General features: G+C 46.7%; 1 protein-coding gene across 1 annotated transcript in view; it reads left to right on the top strand.

Annotated features, from left to right (window-relative positions):
• LOC101794246 (uncharacterized) overlaps positions 1-22,398 on the top strand; it is a 155,260-nt gene that overhangs the window by 57,010 nt on the left and 75,852 nt on the right. The window contains exons 6-8 of the mRNA XM_038183620.2: positions 7,744-7,787; positions 11,098-11,152; positions 11,865-22,251. The gene's annotated coding sequence lies outside the window, so the exon portion shown is untranslated. The remainder of the gene's footprint in view (positions 1-7,743; positions 7,788-11,097; positions 11,153-11,864; positions 22,252-22,398) is intronic.

Genomic DNA, 22,398 nt, shown 5'->3' with positions numbered 1-22,398 from the left:
CTGCCTGCCAGCACCTCGCAGCAGGACGGCACCGCATGCTCGGGGAGTGGAGGTAAGGCTGGCACCTTGTGCAGTGGAGTGTTACGGCCCTGGGGACAGGCTCCTCTCACCTCTCCTTTCTGCAAGTGATGTCTCCATTTAGTGATAAATTTTATTTTTTCATTGTATTTATTATTAATTTCCCCCATTTAATATTTAAACACGCGCAATCTGTAAATCACGTATCCTGTAACGACAGGAGCTAGGGAAGCTGGAGCGCTGGAGGCAGCATCGATACAACACAAACATAGACAGAGGGTGAGGGAGAGCACTTGAGGGATTGTGTTTAACTGCCCTGTTGCTCATGGGGTGGGCTAACCTCTTGTTACTAGATAAGCCAGTGTCCTGAGGAGTATTCCCTGGGCCTGGTTCCAGCCCTGTAGGGTGCTGAAGGCATGGTGCAGCCAGCAGGGCAGCATTTGGTTTGTGTCCATGTGGAATTGCACAAGGCATTGCTTGCTGCAGCAGGGACCTGGTTTTGCTGACCCAGGAGGTCTCTCCCACCTCTTCATTTCCCCCCTCTGAGAAAGCAAAATCCATTTATTCTTGACAGGCCCATTTGTACAGCAGCATGGAGCCCAGCTAATGCGTCGTGGGGATCGTTCAGGTCTGAGATGAAGTGTCTCCAGGGCTGTGCAGTCTCCCAGGGCCTGGGAGACTTTGCATCAAGGAGCTCGTCTGCCTTTTGTGGGGCTTGAAAGCTCCTGACTGGCGTGCTGGGGCTGTGTTGAAGCGTCCTGTGTGAGGGGCGATCTGCTCATAAACTTGGTGCATGGGGCAAAGGCTGCAGGCGCTGCCTTCTGGTAGCCAAGATGAAGCTGCTGTGCCTGAGCAAGAGAAAGCGAAGGAGCCCAGAGGAGCAGTGGGTAAGAAAAGCCTTCTGCTGCCAAGTGGAGGAGTTTTATTGCACGTCTTAACGGTATTTACTGTGTTTTCCTAGAGCCCCAGAGCCAGATTTCATGCAGTTCAGCTGTCACTAAAAAGCAAATGTACATTTCTAGCCCTCCTGGCCTTGTTGACATGCTGGAAAATACGATTCCTGCATGTGGAAAAGCCAGCAGGCAAATACCTGCTCCCTGAAGCATACTGTCCTCTGATCCCACAGCAAAGCCTCGCAGGTTGGGAGGCACGCTGCCCTACGCTTGGGTTCATCAATACTGAACATCTGTCCGAATTCTCCCTGGCTTGTTCAGGCTGTCTCCAAGACCCACAAGGCCTGGCCTGAAAATGTATTATTCAATAAAATTGATCTGGGTGGTAGTGAGCTGTTTTATTTAATTGCTCTCTCTTTGTTTCCTTGGGCGTTTTCCTTCGTTCTTTGAAATGCAAGTCTGTCCTTGCCGGTTTAACCTTACAGAGAGGAACCCAGGGGGATCCTCCTTGCTGGGATGTGGCCAGGGAGCGTGGTGGGGGCTGCGGGATGGGGACGGGTTGTGTCCTGCAGCCCTCCCAGCATCCCGGGACCAGGGAGCTGCTGCTGGCTTGCAGGGCTTGGAGGAGGTCGGGGAGCAGCAGCGTGGGTGCAGGCGGGCAGCTTGGCTGAGAAAAGTATCTGCTTTCCCTCAGCCTCTTCTGTTGTTCCTGCCCCCCAGCCCTCCCCCCACGCCCAACCCCTCCAATTCCCATTAAGATAATTAAGTCAGAGGTTATGATTGCGGGTGGGGGAAGGAGAAGTGTCAGACCGCCCTCCCTGGGTGGGGTCCCTGTACCTTCCTTCCTCCCACAGTGCCACCTTTGAACAGGCGTCCGGTCTTTTTTCCTTTTTTTTTTTTTTTTTTCCTTTTTTCTTTATTTATGAATAAATAACTGCCTCAGCACAGAATAAATCAAAAGTCTCTCACTGCACTGATGCTTTCGGCGAGCTGGTTCCTCTCCCTTTATCCAGCTCCGGGTGATGCCTGGCAGAGCCTGCAGCCGCAGCGCGCTCCCCGCTGCTCGCCCTTGTCCTCCCGGCCCCGTGCCCCCTGCAGCAGGTGCTGCCCCCGGCCACACAAGTGGCAGGGTTTCTGAGGCTGAGCAGCAGTTCCTGAGGGGAGGCGGGCGGTGGAAGCAGCACAGAGGAGCCGTTTGTTTTTCCTTATGGAGCTGGTCACTTGGTGCCGTTTGGGGAATTTGCTCCGGGATGGTTTTGTGTTTTCCTTGCGGTGCCTGGAGCAGGTTGAAACATGTGGGGTGCACAAAGTGGGACTGGGGTGGGGGGGAAGCTTTGCAGCATGTGGTGGGGCTTCAGGAAAAGCAGGTGTAGATGGGTTGTGAAGAGGTCAACGTGCTCTGTCCCTGCTCCCCAAAAGCTAGCAGGTATTTGCAGGAAAAGATTCCCTGCTATTTGGTATCAGTTAAAAATAAAATTAGATAAAATAAGAGCTGTTGTGCTGGGCATGTGCTAGTTTGAGGAAGCTTTTGTCGACGTAAACATGCCTTCTGACAGCACTTGTGCAAACAGAGAGGAGCAAAACTTCTTTCTGACCTGTGTCTGCACGGAGGTGAGCGGGTGGGCGTGAGGATGGCAGGAACAGACCGGTGCAGCAGGGACTCAGGTGAGGACTGTCTGTGTTTCTCAGCCTGCCTGTGGGTCTGGATCTTGCTTTGGGCAGAGGTTTTCGGTGCCCTGTGTCCCCAGCACCACCTGCCCTGCAAAACGCTGAGCAGGTTTCTCCCAAGGTCCAGTACCAGCGCCTCTCCTTTGTCCATTTGGATTTTTCACCGCAGGGCACTGGTGCCAGGGTGTCCCTTAGGCAGCAGAGGTTTTACAGTGGAGGGATTTTGTGTCTTGTAGCCTTCCTTCTGGCCACCTCTCCCTTTGGTCTGGGGTATTGCGTAGGACCAATAAGTAATGCTGTGAGACCCAGGAGCTGAGAGGGGGCTGCTTGGCTCCAGCATGCTGCGTGAGGCCACCTCGTGCCAAGCCAGGCGCGTGCTGCTGGCTGCCCTTCACGGGGCAGCATCCCAAATGGGCTAGCCAGCAGCTGCTAAATGAAGTGTAGGTGCATAAATCTCTGTTTCTGGGTACTCAGCAGCTGACCCCAACAAGGAACAGGTCTCTCTGAAACCTGGGGAAGCTCCTAAAGCTGTCACACAGCTACCTGCCAGGCTGGAGCAGTCGGCTGTGGATTATGTGGGGCTTGAGTCGTTGGTGGCTTGTGGGTCAAGCCAAATCTGGGCCTTAGCATTCTACCCTGTTGCATGTTTCCACGGGGTGGTGGTGGTGGTGTGAGATTCTTGTCTCAAACCTCTATTTTGCTCAAGGGCTTTGCATCTAATTTTGCAGTTCTATGTAAACTTTGATATCATATGATGGGTTCTCAGGGAGTTGCATCTAAATCTAGAAACAATCTGTTTTTTAAACACTGCTCCAATCAATTTTGGGTTAAGTTCTTAGCTGTGTTAGTCTTCAGCTTCAGGAAGCATGACAAACATGTGATGTCATCAGTTGTGTACTATCACATGCTTCTAAAATGCCGTCAGACTTGCTAAATATTCAGTGTATATTTTCTGTCTCAGCAGACTGTGTTGGCTGAAACTGCTTATGCAAATGAAAAGCTGTACCTCTTCAATAGGTTATTATGAGCTGATCCTGAATAATTGGTGTTGAACTGAGCAGTAGGTGGGAGAAGTCAGCAGAGGCAATAATTAATCAAGTGGCTTCATGTCTAGCCTAGATGCGGATCCTAGAAAACCTTCTCTGAAGACAGGACGGGCTCCTTGGAGCCTTGTGTTCGTGCCTAACCATTGCAAACTCCTTGCAATAACATCTCTCCCATGTGCAGCTCGAGTTCTGTGAAAAACTCGTTTAGGTTTTGCCCAGCGACTCCCAAGGGAAGCTTGTCAAAAAGTCTTTCTGCTCTGAGCCTCTTAGCATGTATTTCTAAATTCCAGCTTATATTAATTCACAGCTGCTTTGTTCCCATTTGTTCTTCGACTGAAATGGCTTTTTTTCACCCTTGTTTCCTCTCTCCCTTTTTTCTCTCCAGTTCTCCATATATTTCTAGACCACAGCCATGTTTCTTCTTGGCTTTTGTTTTGCTAGACTAAGTGAGCGGAGCTCTTTTCATCTCCTCTCAAAAGGCAAAGCTCTCTATTTCCTGTATTACCCTTTATTTTGCAGCTTTTTCCAATCTGAATTGGACCCAGCCGCCTAAATCACAGCTCTGAAAGACAACAGGGCTTTCCATTGAGCCTGAGCAAGTGAGAGCTAGGAGCCTACTTTCTGGCCATGAAGAGCAAGCCCCAGAGGGAGGTAGCAGCACTACAAAAAAAAAAAAAAAAAAAAAAAAAAAAAATTAAAGAAAGAAAAACCCAACAGCAAGGAGTTCATGCTCAGGCAAGTTCACTGCTAAAGGAAGAATTTTTCCTGTTGTAAAACAAGGTCTATGCAAAAAAAACGTGGAATTGATTTATCTTGGTGGCCTGTTAAGAGTTAATCGATAAAATAACAGTTGCTACCTTATTACGAGAAACTAGCTGATTAGAAACTTGATTAATGGGATGATTTTTCATCACTATAATTAAAGCACTGCATGGCTTCTCTTATAATTGATATTTAATGTTTACAGGGAAGGCTGGTTGCCTATAAGAAACAGATCTTTTTTTTTTTTTCTCTAATTGTTCACCTGTGGGTCAGGCAGAGGAGGCCAAGTGGCTCCTCTAGCAGTGGGGAAGAAAGGAGAAGAAGATGGGATGCAGTTGGTCAGGATCAAAAAGCAGCCTTTCCATTGCTAGAGGAATGGAAGATCAGTGTTTCATAGGCTAGGATACAGCTGGATTACAGTCTATAGGCAGGAGAGAGTTGTTGTTTTGTTTTGTTTGTTTGTTTTTCTGACAGCAGAGGTCTTGGTAGTCCAAGTTGCAAAGACCCAATAGAAAATCCAAACTAGAAATAAGATCCCACCTTTTACCAGAAGATACAAGAAGGGCTCTGCTGCTAAAGCCCGGGAGTCATCCATCCAGTATCATCTCTTGGACACCAGAAAGCAGTACACGTTAGCAGATAGTGAAAAGTTAGAGGAAACATGGTAAAGGGGCTGTGGTGCTTCTCCTCGTGTCCTGTTCCAGCTCCAGCATCAGTGTCAGAGAGGCTTCATCAGCCAGAGGTGGTACTTCTGCGTTTAATTGTCCTGGAGGAACTTTCTTCATTGACTTTGTCCACAAAATTTTGGGCCACTTCCCAAGAGAGGCAGTGGAATCTGCCACATTGGATGCTTTTTCTGAAAGATCTGCTCCAGTCCCTCCAGCCTGTGTTCCCTGGGCATCAGTCCTTAATGTCAGTCATCTTTCCTGGCCTTGATGTCTGTTAACTCTTCAGCTAAAACTAATGCATTGGATTGCAAGGGTGCAAGTCCTTCTGCCTAGCAGATCCTTCGGCAGTGCTCATGCCCAGTGTGATAAAGGCCTGACCCAAAGCCTGTGTCAGATTCTGCGCCAACTTGAGCTGCTTTGGGGCAGGCCTGCAGGACGTAGATGTGTAATGGAGATACAGAGCTATGCCAAGTTTGCATACAAGTGCTTAGACCATAGTTCATACTATGTTACCTGATCTAAATTAGATTACTGGGACATACTATATGCATTTTCTCCACTGAAGAGCGGCTGTTAAGTCCTAACCACCACATTCTGTCTCCTTTAATTACCAGCATTAATCCATTTTTTTGCCTCTAACAGAAGACTTCAGCCCTCGCTACAAAGAAACTGTCAGTGATCGTGCCAGCATATGAGCACCAGGCTTGCTCCTGCGTAAAAGCAAGTCTCAAAGTCTCTGCGCATCCCAGGTCCTGTCTTTGTGTCGGCCAGCATGGGTGGCAGCTGTGATGGCAGATTGGGGATGGGCCAAGGTTAAGCAGCGAGGCCGCCGGCACTGTTCCAGCTCTCAGTCTGGCATCCTTCGTGCGGGGAGGTCGCGCTCGCTCCTGTCCCCTGTTGAGTGCTGGGCTCCTCTCTTCCGCATCAATCCGCCCGTCGCTGTCAGGATGGCGGCTTGCTTGGGGTGGGTATGTATGCAACGAACGTCACACCACCCCGAGCGAATCTGCAAATCTAATAATCAAAACCATCGCTGATGCATTATTAAAATTGTTTTGTTTTTCTTTCCTGCGAGCAAGAACTGGAGTATTTGGAGGTGGGTAGATAGTGCTAAATTGTGTTTATTGCACGTCTGTTGAATATATAACACGTCTCTGCGACCTCCCTGAAGAGTTATACAAGCCTTTGCACAACATAATAATTCTTAAACACTTAGAAATGCATACAAATACCCTGGTGCGACGACAGGAATCTTAGACCTCACATGCTGGGTGACGGATGCTGCTGGGGGGGCCACAGCTGCCCAGATCCACAGAAGACCTCTCTTGCTGTCCAGGAACAAATTGTTAATGCATTCTCCAGGAGCGACAGAGGAATCAGCGGTAGGTTTTAAAGCTGATAGCCCCGACTGCTTTTGAGAGAGATGCTCTGGAAACTCTTGATGGCACCAGCCAGTCTGCAGACTCTTTTACCTTGTAATCAGCCAAACAGTAAGAAATCTTCATCATAGAAAGTTTTCTTGTCAGTTTTATTTTGAAAGTAACGTAATGGAATGTGTGGGCTATGCCAGATCTGATTTGTTAGGATTCCATTAAAAATTCATTTTTTAAAGCTGGGAGTGCGTACAAATTTTTATTTTTTAACTTTAAAACACAAATGCTTTTACTCTGGCTTCAGATGACATTTTTTCTTTAAACAAATTAACTGAACCCCACCAAACAACATTTTATCCTGAAGTATTGGCTCAGAGTGCTGACTTTTTATTTTGGTGGAAAATATTTCATTGTCTCACTGCGAGTTAGGAGATGGCAGAATTTTTCAGGGTTATGATGATTGATCCAGATTCAGAAAGGAGGCTAAATCCAACACGTGTGTTTCTGGGAAGGGATGGAGCCTGGGGCAGAATTCTCTTCTCTTAATAGCTCCTGCAACTCTTTTCGTGGGCAAACTGGGGTGTGAAGCTTTACTATACTGTAATTGTATATAGCATGCACTTAACCCTGATGTTAAACTGTGTTAAGCCCCAGAGGCAGTTAGACCCCTTGGACCAAAATCAGTAAGAGTCAGTGATACAACTTTTGGCAAATTGAGTTTGCATATACCTGCGGTTATTTGGTTACATTCATCATCTCTCTCTGGCTGGCAGCTCGTGTTTACTGAAGTTGGCTGACTGAGAGTCCACTTCTATATCACGGAGTTTGCTCCTTGGCTAATCTTATTTGGATAGCTGGCAGATAGATATGCTGCAGGCTGTCATTGCCTCTGTTTGCTTTGCTAATATCAGAACAGTTTCAATATTACTTGCTCTGGAATGTGTGTTTTGACAAGATCAGAGTGCAGCTTGCTGTTGAAATGGGTCAGATTCCCACATCTCCCAAATTTTGGCTTCGGACGGCTGTTTCACAAAAGAAGAATTTGGCTGAAATAGCCATGAATATAAACCCAGTTGTGTATGTATGTGTCGCCTGTAAAACAAGCCACCAGCACGTATTGCCACGTATAGTGGGTACAGGTCTCTCTCCTGGGGTGGTGGCTGGTGTCTACCCACCACAGCTCTGACTGGAGAAACACAATGCAATGGAAAACCTTACTGGTCGGAGCCTTCTGCCAAATATCAAGTAATTAGTGATGAGAAACAGGTTTGGAAGTGTCCCTGAAATACTTACCATGGGCTTATGTCTCCCACAGAAACCCAGGATGCTGCAGGTGGACTGTATCTCAGCAGAATTTTGGTGAGTAGGCTGAACTGGTTGTCTAGACTCCTGCTTGCCATATTTACTGATGTGGTCTCCTTGAGAATGTGCTTGCTGCTGGGAGAAAGGGAGTTGTTAAAGTCCTCTGAGGGAGAGCAGAGAAACCTGAGAGCTTAGAAGGGCTTGTACAAAGCAGGACTTGGAATCTGTCTCCGAGATGTGGTTTATGGCTCTTGCAACGAGCTTCCCTGTGGCTGTTGCTTACCTTGACCATATTTGCCTAGCATTTCCCCTTCATTTTTGGGTTCAGCGTACAGATATGAGCATCCATAAATTGGAGAGCACTCTGACTTGGCTGGGAGGCCTTGTCCAGGTACTTGCAGTACCGCGTTACAACAAATTACCACGAAGCACTCAGTGCATCCCCCCATATTTCCATTGCAAACGGGAGGTTTTTCAGCGTCGTAGGATTGTCAGTGGTTATGGCCAAACTGCTCCTGTGTGCCTGTACTCCAGGAAAGCGTGCGTACATGAACAGTGAGAGCAGTTTGTGGGGCCAGCTCGGAACGGCTCGGGCATGTGTTCAGTTGTCCTTCCAGGAGCTGTGACAGCCAGAGGAGCGTGGCGGGGACAGGACACCCTGCGGCAGCCTACCTGGCTCTGCCCTTCCAGCACAGCCGCGTTCTTCCTCTTTGGCAGTGCGAGAGAAATTTCTGGCTGATCACAAAAGGGCGGGAGGGAAGAATAAATTAATTTAAAAATTTTAGAAAAAAAAAGCCCAGCTACTTTTCATTTTCCAAAGTACCCATTTTCTTAACTATTCCTCCAAATTATCATCTCATTAGATTTATTCTGTTTCCTTGATGTTGTTGTTATTCTGTTTATCCCACGTCACTCAGCAAATGTCTCCCGTCTCCTTCCAGCCAACTTGCACAATACATTACAATTACATAATTACGCCATTGTAATCAAATAATTAAGTTGCACATTAAACACGCATTAGAGCTCACAAAGGAAGGAGCTTCAGACATGGGCATGGAATAGGAGGGAGTGAGCCAGTCAGTGTTGGCACTAATTGCATCTTGCTTTTAATGACTCAAGGACTCCCGATTTTGGTCTCAGGTGGCAAAATGGGAGTGTGTTGAGGCTGCTGAGTTTTAAATAAGCAAGCAGGTTTAGTGAGCAGACTCCCCTGTGGAGAGAAACAAGGCTCAGTGACCAAACACACACAGAAAGAAAAAGGGAATAATTGTGAAGCCTACTGCCTTCAGGTCTATTGAAATCTGCTTTAATTGAGGCTCCGAATCAGCTCTCCCAGGAGAAAAAGAAAACCTGTCTGTTGCTGTCATGGGACACAGCCAGTCTAGCAGGAGAAGGACGTGGTTTCTTTGGGATGTGGTTATTTTAGCAGCGGTAGGGGAAGAGTGAATGAGTCTGTGGGTTAGTCGTGTGTGGTTTTTTCCCTTTTTGTGTTCATTGATTTGGGTAAAATAACGCCAAGCAGATCTAGAGCTGTTGTTTGGCCTCATCCTTACTCCTTTGCTCACCACAGAGACAAAAGGAGGGAGTGTTTGGGATTCACTGTTTGGTGTAGGTCCTAGAGGCAAAACTGTGGGGTCACTGCTCTTCATTCAGACCCTGTAGGCTGAGCTCTGGGAGAAAACGTGGCCCTGGTCTCATCATGCCACAACCGAAGAGTTGCAATCTGTTCTTTGAAACAATTTTCGGTCATCCTTTTGAAGGCTTCTGTGTGAGTTTGGGGCAATAAAACTCCCCTGAATCCTCTGTCTCACAGGTGATGCCTACCAAAGCCAGGGAGTGAGCAGCACAGGACGCTGAGGTGACATGGCTGCTGCTCGCCAGGGTGCAGAGGTGGGATGGAGAACAACGTGCAGTCTTTGCCTACATCTCTACACCCGTGGTTCTGGGCTATGGATATTAGAGGTCAAATTCAGATAGAAATTGCAGACATGGAGGAAGGAACCTCTGGAGAATGACAGCAAATGCGTGGCCAGTTTGATACAGGGAGCTGAAAGGATTTATCTGGTAGGCCTTTGCAAGTAGGCTCACGGTCCTCTCCGAAAACCTTTGGTTAATTAGTCTCTAGGATATATTTGTAACAATATCTTTAAACTTGTTGTTAAAAGCCTTAGAATTAGCCAAGGTTTTTGCTCTTTAAGTACGTGTGGATATGTGGTGGAAGGTAAGATCTGTGTGAATAAGCAACAGGGGGGAAAAGCGTTTATAAATCAGGAAGCAGTGAGTTGCAGCAGCCTGTGAGGCTCCCTTCTTCTCAGTGACCCGAAGGACAGCGTGCCAGCCGTGTCCTCTTGGGAAGTCAAAGTGGCTGAAAGCTGCAGAAGCCAGCTGAGAAGTGAGGAGCAGTGAAATACTCTTCAGAGGTCCACCGTGCTGCCTGCCATTGCTCTGGGACCATGCTCACCACGCTGCAGTAGCTGTTGGGGTGCTGGAAGACATGCAGAGCTCTTCTGGGTTTCTCGCTGTGCCACAGCTGACTTACACACCTCTTTAGAGAATCGGACTGCACTGTGGCCCTTCTTCCCTTTCAGAGGTGCCCATGTGGCATCAGATAAGCCATGCCTACCCCAGGCAGCCTCTTTCCTCAGGGAGGAGAAAGGTTGCAGCAGGATCTCTGCTGCATGGGTCATGAAGTGGAGAAGGAGACACGGTGGCAAAATCAGAGAATTTCAGACTCCACCCAGCCACAGTTTAGCCCCATGTTTTTCCCTAAATCTCAAGGAAAAGAATGTGATTCAAAACAGCTTTCACAAATCTCAACTTTAAGCGCAAATATGCACGCTTAAGTAAAAGATTGTTGAGCTTTAGATAAGAGCTCTTTGCTCCATTAAATTCGATTTACTGGGTTCCTGTACCACGTACAGACTTGACAAAATGCAAATTGTGCAGATTAGATAAGATGGTGTTTAAAAGGGGCGGGGGAGGGGGGGGGGAAGTCTGGCTATTGAAAGAAGATGTGATTCGATTAGCAGAACCAAGGCTGTAAGTGGAGATCGAATGGGCTATAAACAATTTAAGGCTTGGGAGGAGGCCAGCGCTGGCTGGGTATTCATTTATGGTCCAATCTGCTGGCTCTCTAATCCACTAGGAGAAAGCAAGCCAGAATGGGAAAAATATTCTGGGTAGAGTGATCTTTCACATTGAGAGCCCATCATGTCACCTTCAGAGATTTCAGAGCATGTCCATCTAATATTGTGTACGTACTTAAAATACTAGAGCTGTATATTTCTTCAGCCCTTCTACACCTCTCGGCCCTGTGTGTGTATCTGTCTTGTTTAAATCTCATTCTTTCTATTGCACCCACATCTAGGTGAACTGTTGGAGATACCTGGGTGAACTATCAGCGTGCCTCGCAGTGTTATGGTGTAAGTATGGCTTTAACAGCAATGTTTCCACCAGCTGCTTGCTTATTTCATTGACCTGCTTCTGGAATGCTATTTTGCATGCAGTGACAGAGTTTATTTAAAAAATAAAAAAATTGAGAATGTGCTACTTGAGATTTTTTTCTGGGTGCACAAATACACTGCATTGCTCCTTTGAGCTTCCTGTGCTGCTGACCGGAGAGGCATGCTAGGGGCTCTTACGAGAATTAATATTTTCTTACAGCCCTGTTTCTGGGAATTGACTGTTTATATAGCTTGCGCTAAAGGAAAAAAGGCTGCTGAGAAAAAAGCCTGGGAGGTGAAAGTTGGATGTACTCTGAGGCTGAGAAATTAGGCCAACACCCCACCCCCAGGCTTTTTGGATGCTAAGCAGTGGGACTGCATTCCCCCCTGAGTGACTTACCTTGGGGAATAAATACTGAGGTTGTCTGCAGGACCCTCATGCTGAATATCACTTATTCAGGAGTGATAGGAACTGTTGTTCCTCCTTTCCTCTATTTTCTGGACAAACAAGCAAGCAAAAAGGGGGTTACATATGGCTCTTTGAAGGTTAGATTTGACATGAGCTGGTCAGTGATATTTTTTCAGAAGTTTTCCTTTGGGAAATTTTTTTTGGAATGGAAATGTGGCTAAAATTTTGTTGTGAAGGGAGCATTCTGACAATATTGAAATACCCTCTTTTGATATTTTTCAGAGTGGAATATGTTATGTGTATCCTTTCATAGTGACTGCCTTTTACAATGTTTTAATTCGTTGAAGTCAAAGGAATGCTGTTTCCCCAGGCACTTTATTACGGGGAAAGTTTTGGGTTTTGCTTAACAGCACCTACAAATTTGAAATACCAAAATCCTTTGCAGAGCAGAATTTCTGGTTGCTTGAATGCTTTTGATCCACTCTGTAAATCTGTCTGGACAGACATTTCTCTTCCCTGTTCTTTATTTTCCACCCTGATTTCTAACCTGTCTTCTAATTTGTTTTATGTTCCTGTCCTTCCCTGGTGATGGCAACACCTCCTAATATAGCTTGGTCTGCCAATTCTATTATTTGCTCTTTACTTCTTTTTCCAGCTCGTTAATGTAGAGGTGACAAAAGATGGGTCTAACAGTGATCTCTGCCGAACCCCACCAGGTACATCTCCCCATCTTGACAAGTTGCTGTTTATCATCTTGCTTGGTTTATGGTTTCTTACCCACTTTCTGAAGCACACAACATCTCTCATGTCCTAGCAGATTTGAACGGCTTCTCAGAGTGATCTTTCATAGGTTGATGGATCAAATGTCTTCCTAAGGTTGAAATACAGTTTTTACTCTGGCTCTGGGATGGAGAGGCGAGAAGTTGACCGGGTAGAGGCTGAAAAATCAGTGGTGTTATTTAAAGCAGCATAAGTATTGATAGAGGTAAGAAGTGCTTCTCCACAATGTCCCGATAGCAGGGAACGGGCTGTCCAGGTGGAGTGGTAGTGATAGACATGAGGCACAATGTGGAGGAGTTGCAGGCCTTTGAGAAAACAAATCGAGGAGGTGAGGTTATAACACAGGGCTACCCACCCATCATATCCCAACTGAGAGCTTCCTTTCGTGAGGGAACTGGTCTCTGGCCACCTCATTCCTTGATAGGCCCTTTCAGGGTGCGGTCGTCATCACTGGGGCAAGAGAAAGGCAATAAATCCCATACGACATGTTTCAACAAGAAATGTGCGTTGACTTTCGTTGACTTTCCTCCCCTCCCTTGCCTGGGACAAGGCTTGGGCACTGCAAGGAGGTCTTGGCCTGGCCCTCCTCAGACCCACTGGGATATCCCCGCCTGACTGTGCTCCAGAATGGCCTCTGCTCATAGGTTGGCACAGCCAGGACGTACCTTATGGCATCTGATTATTTTTCCCTCCTCCCTAATTGGTTCCGTTAATTTATTGTGGACAGGAGCTTGCTCTGCCAAGTGCTAATTACAAAGGTTATTGTTTCTGCCCTTTTTAAAGCGCAGCAGGAAAACCTACAATTCCATCACATGAAAAACAAGACAAAAAAGGCAAAAAGTTTTTGGACTGCATGTAACCCCCCTCCAGTATGTGCTGCTCGGCCACTGCCTTCCAGTCACAGAAGGAAGCCTCCTGTCTCTGGGATGCAGGCTTGGGGTTGTCACCCTTTTCCCTGCTGTAAAGCCCCATCAGCTTGAAACATGCCCTTGAGTAGAGGTATCCTTCATCCTCAGAGCTCTGGATTTTGGAGGCAGGATGGGTGCATTTGAAAGCTCGCTGGTGATGAAGTGGTGCAGTGGCTGATGTTGCTGTCCTTCCTGTCCCTGTGCACGCTGCAGCCTCTGGCCAAGGAACAAGCCTGGGCTCACGCAGGGTAGTGGCAGCCTGTCCCCAGCCACTGTTCGGTGTGCTGTCTGACATTGCCTTCTCTGCTCTGTTAATGATGCTCACGTTGTTCTTAGGCTGGCTGAGATGGCTGTAGTCCATCCCCTTCCTGGCGAAGGGAACTAGACATACTTTGCCCCATGGAGCTGCTCAGGAATGGTTTTCCTCTTTTCCTGGCTGGAGAAGTTGGGTGCCTTGGCTGAAGTGGAATTTCTGCAAAGCCAGGCTTTTGCCTAGCATGTGAGAGGAGGAACAGTTGCTGGCTTTTCTGGAGCCACCATTTGCTGACAGAGCCACAGCATCTGCCTGGATTAACCTGGATTTTATCGTCGGCTGAAGCCATCTAGACCAAGTGCCCAGCCTTGCAGTTCTGTTGTATTTTGAAGGTGACAATCCCCTTTTTTGCTATTTTGCTTTTTTGTTATAGCAACATTGCTATGTTGCTCTAAAATGTGTGGCTTGGTTCTCCACACTGACAAACCTGGTGTTGCAGCCCTCGAGGCTGCAGCTGAGTTCTAACCTTTGCTTGACAGTAGGTGTTCACACCATGCACGAGAGTGTGCTTCGCTCGTGTTTTGTGTGGTATCTGTCCCTTGTGGCTCTGTATTTGCTATCCCAGGCTTTGTTCCCACTGCAGTATTTACTCTGGCTTGTTTCCTGTTTATCACATATCATGGCTGGAGTTTGTTTTTGTTCGGCAGCTCAGAAGCCTTTGGAAATGAGTGTTTATAAACAGAGGGATGTTTGGGACCACAGTTATGTCCACAATAAATCAGCAAACTGCAGCATTGTTTTATACTGATTATGAATATGACTTTGTACTGTTTCTTTTCTACTCCAGCCTCTGGCACAATATCATTCTCATTCAGTCTTTTCTCTTTTATAATACTCAACCCCCCTCACTGGGCAGCAATGTACCAGAGTACGTACTGGAGTACCAGATAAATGAAACATACGGGCAGTACTTAGTTTCCTCTGGGTGGCAAGTCTGGATGGCATCTGTGGGCAGTACTTTCATGTGAAGGAAGCACAGTTAAAATCTAGATTCGAAGGGAAGAAGAGTGTATATCATATTTAAAAGAGCTTTTGAGCTTACCATATGAAGGAGAGTTATGTTTTATACTGTAATTTTAATAGTTGAGAAGCTGTATCTCATAGTGCTTTACGAAGCAATGAGGTAGATAGTGATAGTTCAAGCAATGTGTAGGAAAATGTGCCAGCCATATGTGTAGCCATATCTCACATGCAGCCTTGGAAATCATTTATTTTTATTGAAGGGATGAATTTGCCAGAATGTCAAGGCTGTCTTCTGCACTTTTGAAGAAGTGCCATGTTCTCTTTAATCTACAAAGGCTGGAGATGAGAGGGGAGCAAGCATTGCCTCACCAGGTATCTCCTTTTTCCAAAATGTTCCTGCATGTTGGTGAACAGAGACCAGGCTCAGCTTCAGCACGTGGCCTTTCTGCTGTTTAATGAAGATTCCTTTTTTTCCTGTCAGACTTCTTTCTTTCTGTCCATCCTTCCTTCCACTTGTCCTTCTGCCGAGCCATCCTTCCATCCTTTCTCACAAAATCGCGTATCTGTTTTCCTCTTCTTCCAATATCTTGGCTGCATTTCACTGCATCCTGTGATGTGTGCTCTCATAAGGCTTAATAACACCTGGCCAGGACAAAAGTTTGACCACGTGCAGCTGCCTGTGAGAGCCAAAGGGTGCAGCAATTTCACCATGTTGGCCAGAAGACACATCCATGTGTAGATCTTACAGGTGTCCCAAGACTTGTCCTAGGACTCTTAATATATTTGCCAAAAGCCAATTGTAAAAGAAAAGCAGCTCCATGTGGTGCATTAAATGTTTCATTTTATGTGCCTCAAATTGAGCAAAAAAGTTGGAAGTCAAAAATTCTATCACAAAGAAATCTTTCTTAGTTATCCAATTTGTGCAATATCATATTATAGGGAAAAACAACTGCTATCTGCCTCATAAAGGTTAATATAATAATAAGCAGATACTGACTTCTATTGAGATGAACATGATGATTTATTGACCCAAGAGGTAAATATTCAGTGAAGCGAGCCAGGGTCAATATTTACCACGAGGAGAATAAATTCTTATATTCCTATGGTATGGAGACCATACAAACCAGTCACCAGTAAAATGTCAGCTGCTTTTATGGTGATTGTTGCCATTTGCAAGGAGACAGCTAAGTATGGCAGACTACAGCCAGGTGCTTCACCTCATACTTTTGCAGCAAAAGTCAATTTAAAAGCATTTTATTTCCATACTTTTAAATACTTAAGAAAGTATTATTAAGAATAAAAATACTTCCCTAAAACCAAACAAACAAAAATGCAACTCTAAAGGGGTACAGTGGTTTGGAATAATTGGGTGTATTTCTTGAATAACTGTTATAATTTTATTGTGTTTTATTTTACTTTATTAGAGAAATATTCAGCTTTCAATTTATAAGCCTGGCAACTTTCAACCAAATTGGAGATTTTCTGCACACGTATTCATTTTGATTGCAAAGCCATTTTTCATTTAAGAAATGCTTCAACACATAAATGTCAAGCATCTCTTGTAGTTACCATGGATAAAGACAGGCTCTGAATGTTGGCACCTGCTCCAGTGCTGTGTTCCCTGGGCAGGATTATCTTTTTCAGACATCAAAATAAAGGGGAAAGGGTATAGCATCATTGTCATTGTCACCACACCAAGGGCCCTAAATCGTCCCATTGGGAGAGATGGGAAGAGTTTGGGCCATTGAGGAACATGGGACAGATTTGGTAGCACGAGGGATCCTCTGATGCGTCCTGGAAGAGCAATAAATTTGTGTAAGCTTTTTCTCTCTGTTCCCAGGGCTGTCAGAGCAAGGCTGGTGGATGCGGGCTGTGTCATTTACACCCTGCCCTGTCCTGTTCTCTGCTGGTGCTGTGTGGTGAAAAGCGACCTTTTGCAGAGTCTGGCCTGAGGTAAGGCATCGGGGTTTGTTCCTGCCCCTAGCTTTACGGTCTTGGGTCAACTGCAACCTTTTGCATGAGGGGTTCTAGGAGAAAATGTGTGTTCACCTGTGTGAAACCTGCAGCCTGTCCGGCTAATGCAGTCCTTCACCTCCGCATAATCGGTCTCTGAGAGCACAAATGGCAGAAGGACAGTGGCTTCAGCTGGTGGCACCCTGGTTTTGCTGCTGCAGTAGGCTCTGCTGGTTCTGGGTAGGTTTTGTGGACAGGGAGATGTAGCAGGCCTGTGTGCAGACAACTCGTGTTTGTCTGGGCCATGGCGTTAGCACCCTTCTGCAAGAAGCCTCAGGTGTGTTCTTCAGTCTGCCAGGCAATGTGCTTGGGATCACAACCGTTTCCTCACAGATGCCCACAAAACGTCGTCATGCGAGATGATATCTGTCAGCTGCTCTCACCTGGGTGAGAAATGTGAATTATTGCGTGCTCTGCCTGCCTTGTAACACATCAAGGTCTTGTTTCACTAGTGATGTGAATGGTAGAAACCATAAATATACTTCATGGGGGGGAGAGGGAGGAATTGCACCATCTATTATCCAACTCGAGCAAAGTGACACGAACAAGGATATTATTTTAGAAAGTTTATCTCTTTTGTATCTATGGTGACAAGATCCTTATCGGAGCAAGACAGACTCACAGGCTTTCTGCTCCTTGTTATCTCAGTGTAGGATGACAGTATAAGTATCATGGCTAGAAATGTTATCTATCCTTTATTATTTCACTTGTGAGGGGCTAACGAGTGTTATCAGGGTGTTTACAATCAAAACACGTGCAGCTCAAGTGATAAAAGGGAGAACAGACATCTGATCTCCAAGGATATGAAGACAATACAGCCTTGAGCAGGAGGAGATGGATCTTATTATTGAAAATGGTTTGGCAGGCTGGGAATGGACAAACAAGCCCAGGCGACTGCTCACATCATAAGTTTGAGAGACAGGGTGGGGAGAGAAGCACACATACGCGCGCACATACTCTTGCAGAAAATGAAAAGGCGATCGTATCAACAGCACTCTCAGCTGAAAGAGAAATATTTTCCAATAATTTTGTTATGATTTTTTTTCTGTACTATCCTCTCACTTGGAGCGGTAATGTGGCAAGCTGTCAGGACCAGCAAGTGCAGTGGAGTTGCTTCAAGTGAGTCAGAATCTGAGAAAGCTTACCCAGGCTCGGAGGGTGGAGAACAGACAGCTGCCAAGATTACTTGTCAGGGGTTTCATTCAGATTAGCGTGGCACTGACCCGAGTTTCTGCAAGGTAAGGAATTAATTTAGGGGTGCACAGACACAGGGTTAGCGGTGACCGTAAACATTATCCTAGATCTCCTCAGGGTCAGAGAGGCTAAATCCCTAACGGACAGAAGTCTGACCCTGGGATGCTTCTATTACAGATCACTGAAAGGAGTTCAAAGATGTCCTAGAGAGCAGATTCTCATTAGTCTACAGTGCGAGCAAACCAGGTGCAAGATGGTGTCAAATTCTGGTTTTCTTACTTGACAGGAATTACCCTCAGCTGCTAAGGATGGGGCTGGGCAGTGCAGCACTCCATCCAAATCCAGACCTTGATCCTGGAGGTGGCTGTGTGCTCAGGTCGAGTTCACTGCCTGTTTTTCGCTTCTGTTGGAGAGGTTATGGCAGGGGATGATTCCTGTCTTTTTTCCCCTTTTGGTATTAAAATTTTCTTAAGCCAAGCAGAGGGCATTTGTCCTGCAAAATTAATGTTTTTCCATCATCTTTTCTCACTTGCTTATCTGTCCCATGGCACACAAGGGCACAGAAGCTTATGCCCTGGGAAATAGCAGGATCTGCAGGCAGCAGAGGACCCAAGCTGAGGGCACAAACACCAGTGCCACGTTTCTCCCTCTCCCATTGGGAAGGAGATGGGGAGGGTGGCGTGTGTCTCGGTGGGATATAGATGGCATCAGGCATTGGGAGGGACAAAGGAGGGGGCAATTTGTGGGCTGCTAGCGACAGCCCCATCTCTGAACATCTTGGTTTGACTGTATGGCTGGCTGAAAATGGAAAGTAGGTAGCTTTTTTGGATAATGGGTATGGAATGAGCATGAACATCTTACAAGCAGCATTATTCTGCATTAGCCTGTCTGCTTAACTCCATATTCATCTTGATTTAGGTATCAGATAAAGCGAGCTGCTTGCGACCTGTCTAAATGACTCTCACATCACTCTCTAATGGCTGTCAACTCCAGGTAACCCTCCTTCACCCGTGGGTACTGGCAGCAACCCCTCTGCCTTGTTTATGAGAAATAATCTCTGGTTGTAATACACGTAGTGTTTTTATTTGAACCCCTAGCTTTGGAGGGCCAGTGGGGCCATTTTGTATGGTAATGTATGACCCATCACTCCTCTCCTGCCCTTCATCTCTCACACCTTTAATTGCACTTGTGTTTCTGAAGCATATGGAATTCATTATTCAGCAAACAGCGTCCTTTGCAATATCAGCCTTAATTAACTGTTCCCCTCTGCATTTTCATGCTCTTATCCTCTCCAAATCTACACACTGAGACAGGCTGATGGCCCCCCACATGCATCAGTGCCAGCCACTGAGCCATGACCAGATAAGAAGAAATGGAATTCCTTATCTCTTTTTTTCTCTTTAAAATACATACACACACCAACACGCAAACCTGGAAAAGGTCAAGGTTGCTGGGAAGGGAGAAGGCCCTTCAAGACAACAAAACCCCCTTCTCTTTTAAGTCTCCATAGCAACTCGATGGAGCATCATGGGATGTCAGGATGAGAGAGGCCTATTCTTTCCGTGCAACACTCTTTCCACTTCATTAGACTCTTTATCAAGTATCTCTGCACTGGGCTGAGTATATTTTTTTGTGTCAGGGAGCAGTGCGGATGACTCAAAAGCATGCTGACCTTTTCAGTGGGACCTGGGAGTTCCTTGTGGGAGTCGCATCCTCTCCCCTCGCCTTCCTCCCCCACAGCCCCCTTGTCTCCAGTTCACATGACCCCGGTCTGCATGGCCTTCTAATCAAAACCCTGTGGCTGGTGAGGTATGAAGGGTTTCTTTATAAAGAGAAAGGAAGAAAAAAGCAAAAAGAAGAGTATGAGAATGTCCTTCACTGGCACTGGAGGTGTCAAGACCCTAGCTGTCAGAGCTGTGCGTCTATGGGGAAGATTAATGACTCTGCTCAGAGAAAATCCAAATAAAATGGAAGAGAATAAATACCAAGCAACTGTGTGGAGGATGAAGGGAAGGGTGAGGAAGGAGTGAGGGAGTGTGACGGGGCAGAAGTATTTCTCAGTCTCGGAAGTGTTCTAACTCCCCAGGGAGGAACAAGTTAGCATAGAAATAGCATAGGAAAGCTCTTTGGATTTAGTCCTGTGGTCTTGAAGGGATGTTTCCGTCTGTGGGTATTGATCATTGAGCGTGCTTACAGAGCGCTGGTTGTGGTAAGGCGCAAACACTGAATATTGTTATCTTAGCTTCCCTGGAAAAAGTACCCACTGTAGAGAAGCCTTTTGTTTTAAGCTTCTCACCACACTAGCCTGTTTCATCCTCAAGGAACCTTGAATTGCTTTGCAAATCAATGCACTGGTTGGTCTTTGGAAGCAAAGTGCTGGTTTTATGCCAGGCGGTAGCACAAAGTGCAGCCCAGGGAGCTGCAGGTCTGGCTCTGCAGGGGTTATCAAGTGATCAGGACCTTGCCATGGGTGATGGGATTGTATTAGCTTGTACCACAGATGCAGTAGGACCTTGGAACCAGCCTTTTTGGGCTTACCAAGACACCACAACTACATTTAGTTTTTAAGATGATTCTTTGGATTTTTACTTCTTCCAGGGAGCCATTGCGTGACAGTTTGCAGCTTAATTTGAACAGACTTCACACTACGAGAACCCAGCTGAGCTTCTTACCACAACAGCTCATGGTGTGAAACTCCGTATGGTTGGAACCATATGAATTGGGCAAGGAGAGGGGCTTGTTAGTATGGATGACTGACAAGGCCAAAGTCATTTAAGCAAGTGTTTGTAAAGAGCCTTGAACCTGGGCATGCTTACACCGTGTGCTCCTGAGCTAGATGATTTACATGGGTGTTTTTAGGGGGAAAAACCGTAAAATAAAATGCTCTGCACTTACAGAAGGAGTCAGGGTTATGAATATCCCAGTCCAACTGCTTCAATCCTCAAAGGAGTGATTTTGAAGTGGGAAATCCCATTAATTCATAATAGGACTCTTAAGTAGTTCCCTCTGATGAATTTGTGGCACTCTGCAAGTCCCATAATTCCCAATATACAGATGAGGAAACTGAGGTTAAGTGACTTAGCCAAGGTCACGTAGGAAATCAATAACCACTCCAGCCCGGGTAGGCAGCACCTCTCACTGACTTCACGCAACTTCGACTCCCGTGAGCGAGCTGTCAGCGCTGACCAAGTGGGAATACCATCCCCACCGTCCTCCTGGTCCCAGTGAAGGAAACATGGGATGGACGCTGTGTGATGTTACTAACCAGGTGCACCCCTGTTCTGGCACAGCTGGGCTGTGGGAGCACGGTTACGGTGTTTGAGCTTGGCAGCTCTAATGAATGTCCTCAGGCCTCAGAGGAGGCCTAGCCATGCAGAGCAGGGTGGTCGGTGGTCTCCAACCCCAACCAGAGCAACGCTGCTTAACCGTCCCTGACAGACGGGTGTTGTCTTGCTTGCAGAATCCTCAAATATGGAGACTCTGCAGTCTCCTGGTCCCCTGCTGTCCCAGTTTATCCCAGTGCCCTCTGCCATCTGTCTTAGCACCGTTGCTTTCCCGTGGCACGGCAGGCAGGAGCCTGAATCCCATACGCTCCATCTGTGTAAGGTGCTGTGGTTGTGCTTCACAGTGTGTTTCTTGTCATCTGCGGCTTGCATCTGAAAATGCAGCAAGAGCATCTCTCCTGCAGGTGATGCGATCCTGGGAAAAGATTGTCTTCTGGCAGGATAGGGCCTCCTGCGGGACCTGCCTGCAATGGTGAGCGTCTCTGCTGGCATCTGTGGGAGGCCTGTCAGCTGGTGCTCTGTCCTTCCTCCCTGCTCACCAAGTCTCTTTGCTCCTGTTTCACCTTCCTCTGCTCGCTGCTTTTGTCTTGGGCTCGTGGTGGGGATTGTCCTGATTTAGGGGTGTTTCAGGAGTGGGGATATGTGTGTTTGATCTAACTTCCTTCCCACGTGTGGCTGGGCCTGCAGAAAGGGGCTGTTTGTCCCAGAGAAGGCAGGCAGGCTGGCTGTAATCCTGTCATCCTTAGCTTGCTCATTGCAAGCCGACGATCACCTACGTGTTGTCTTTACCTCTTGTCCTCTTACCAGCACTGCTAGCTGGAGTCACACGGGAGCAAGAGGTGCTAGACTGGATGCAGACTTTTAGCATGGCTCAAGTCTCCAGAAGGAATCCTTCTCTGTCCAGCAGTGGCTTGCTGCCCTGCTCTTTTTTTTTTTTTTTTTTTTTCTGCAGTTTTTCTTTAGCTAATTCATAGCTATTTGAATTGCTGATTCTGCTCTTGCTGTTACCGTAGCCCAGTGCTAATGATCTGGCTCTATTTCCTTCCCAGGTAAATGGTACAAAAGCACAGCAAGCAACCTGGAGCCCGCTGTCTGAACAAGCATGTGCTGGGATTAACCTGTTGCCAAACAGCTTCACTGTATTTTTTGTAGTGCTTCCTGCAGCCGCACCTGACAGTTCTCCAGAAGGCCGATGAGAAGCAGTTAATGATAAGGTGTTGTTCTTGATGCCACGCTCCTTCCTACTTTGCTCTAAGGTCTCTCGAGGATGGTGTGCACTTCATATTTGCCTCTTTTCTGATCAGCATTTCTACACTCATTTGTCACTTTCCAGACCTCCGACACACTCTCTGCTCTGTAAC

The sequence above is a fragment of the Anas platyrhynchos genome, chromosome 9, assembly GCF_047663525.1.
Source record: "Anas platyrhynchos isolate ZD024472 breed Pekin duck chromosome 9, IASCAAS_PekinDuck_T2T, whole genome shotgun sequence".
In the NCBI taxonomy this organism is placed as follows: Eukaryota; Metazoa; Chordata; class Aves; order Anseriformes; family Anatidae; genus Anas; species Anas platyrhynchos.
The sequence above is the reverse complement of the archived record's forward strand: the minus strand, read 5'-3'. Positions and strand labels throughout refer to the sequence as shown.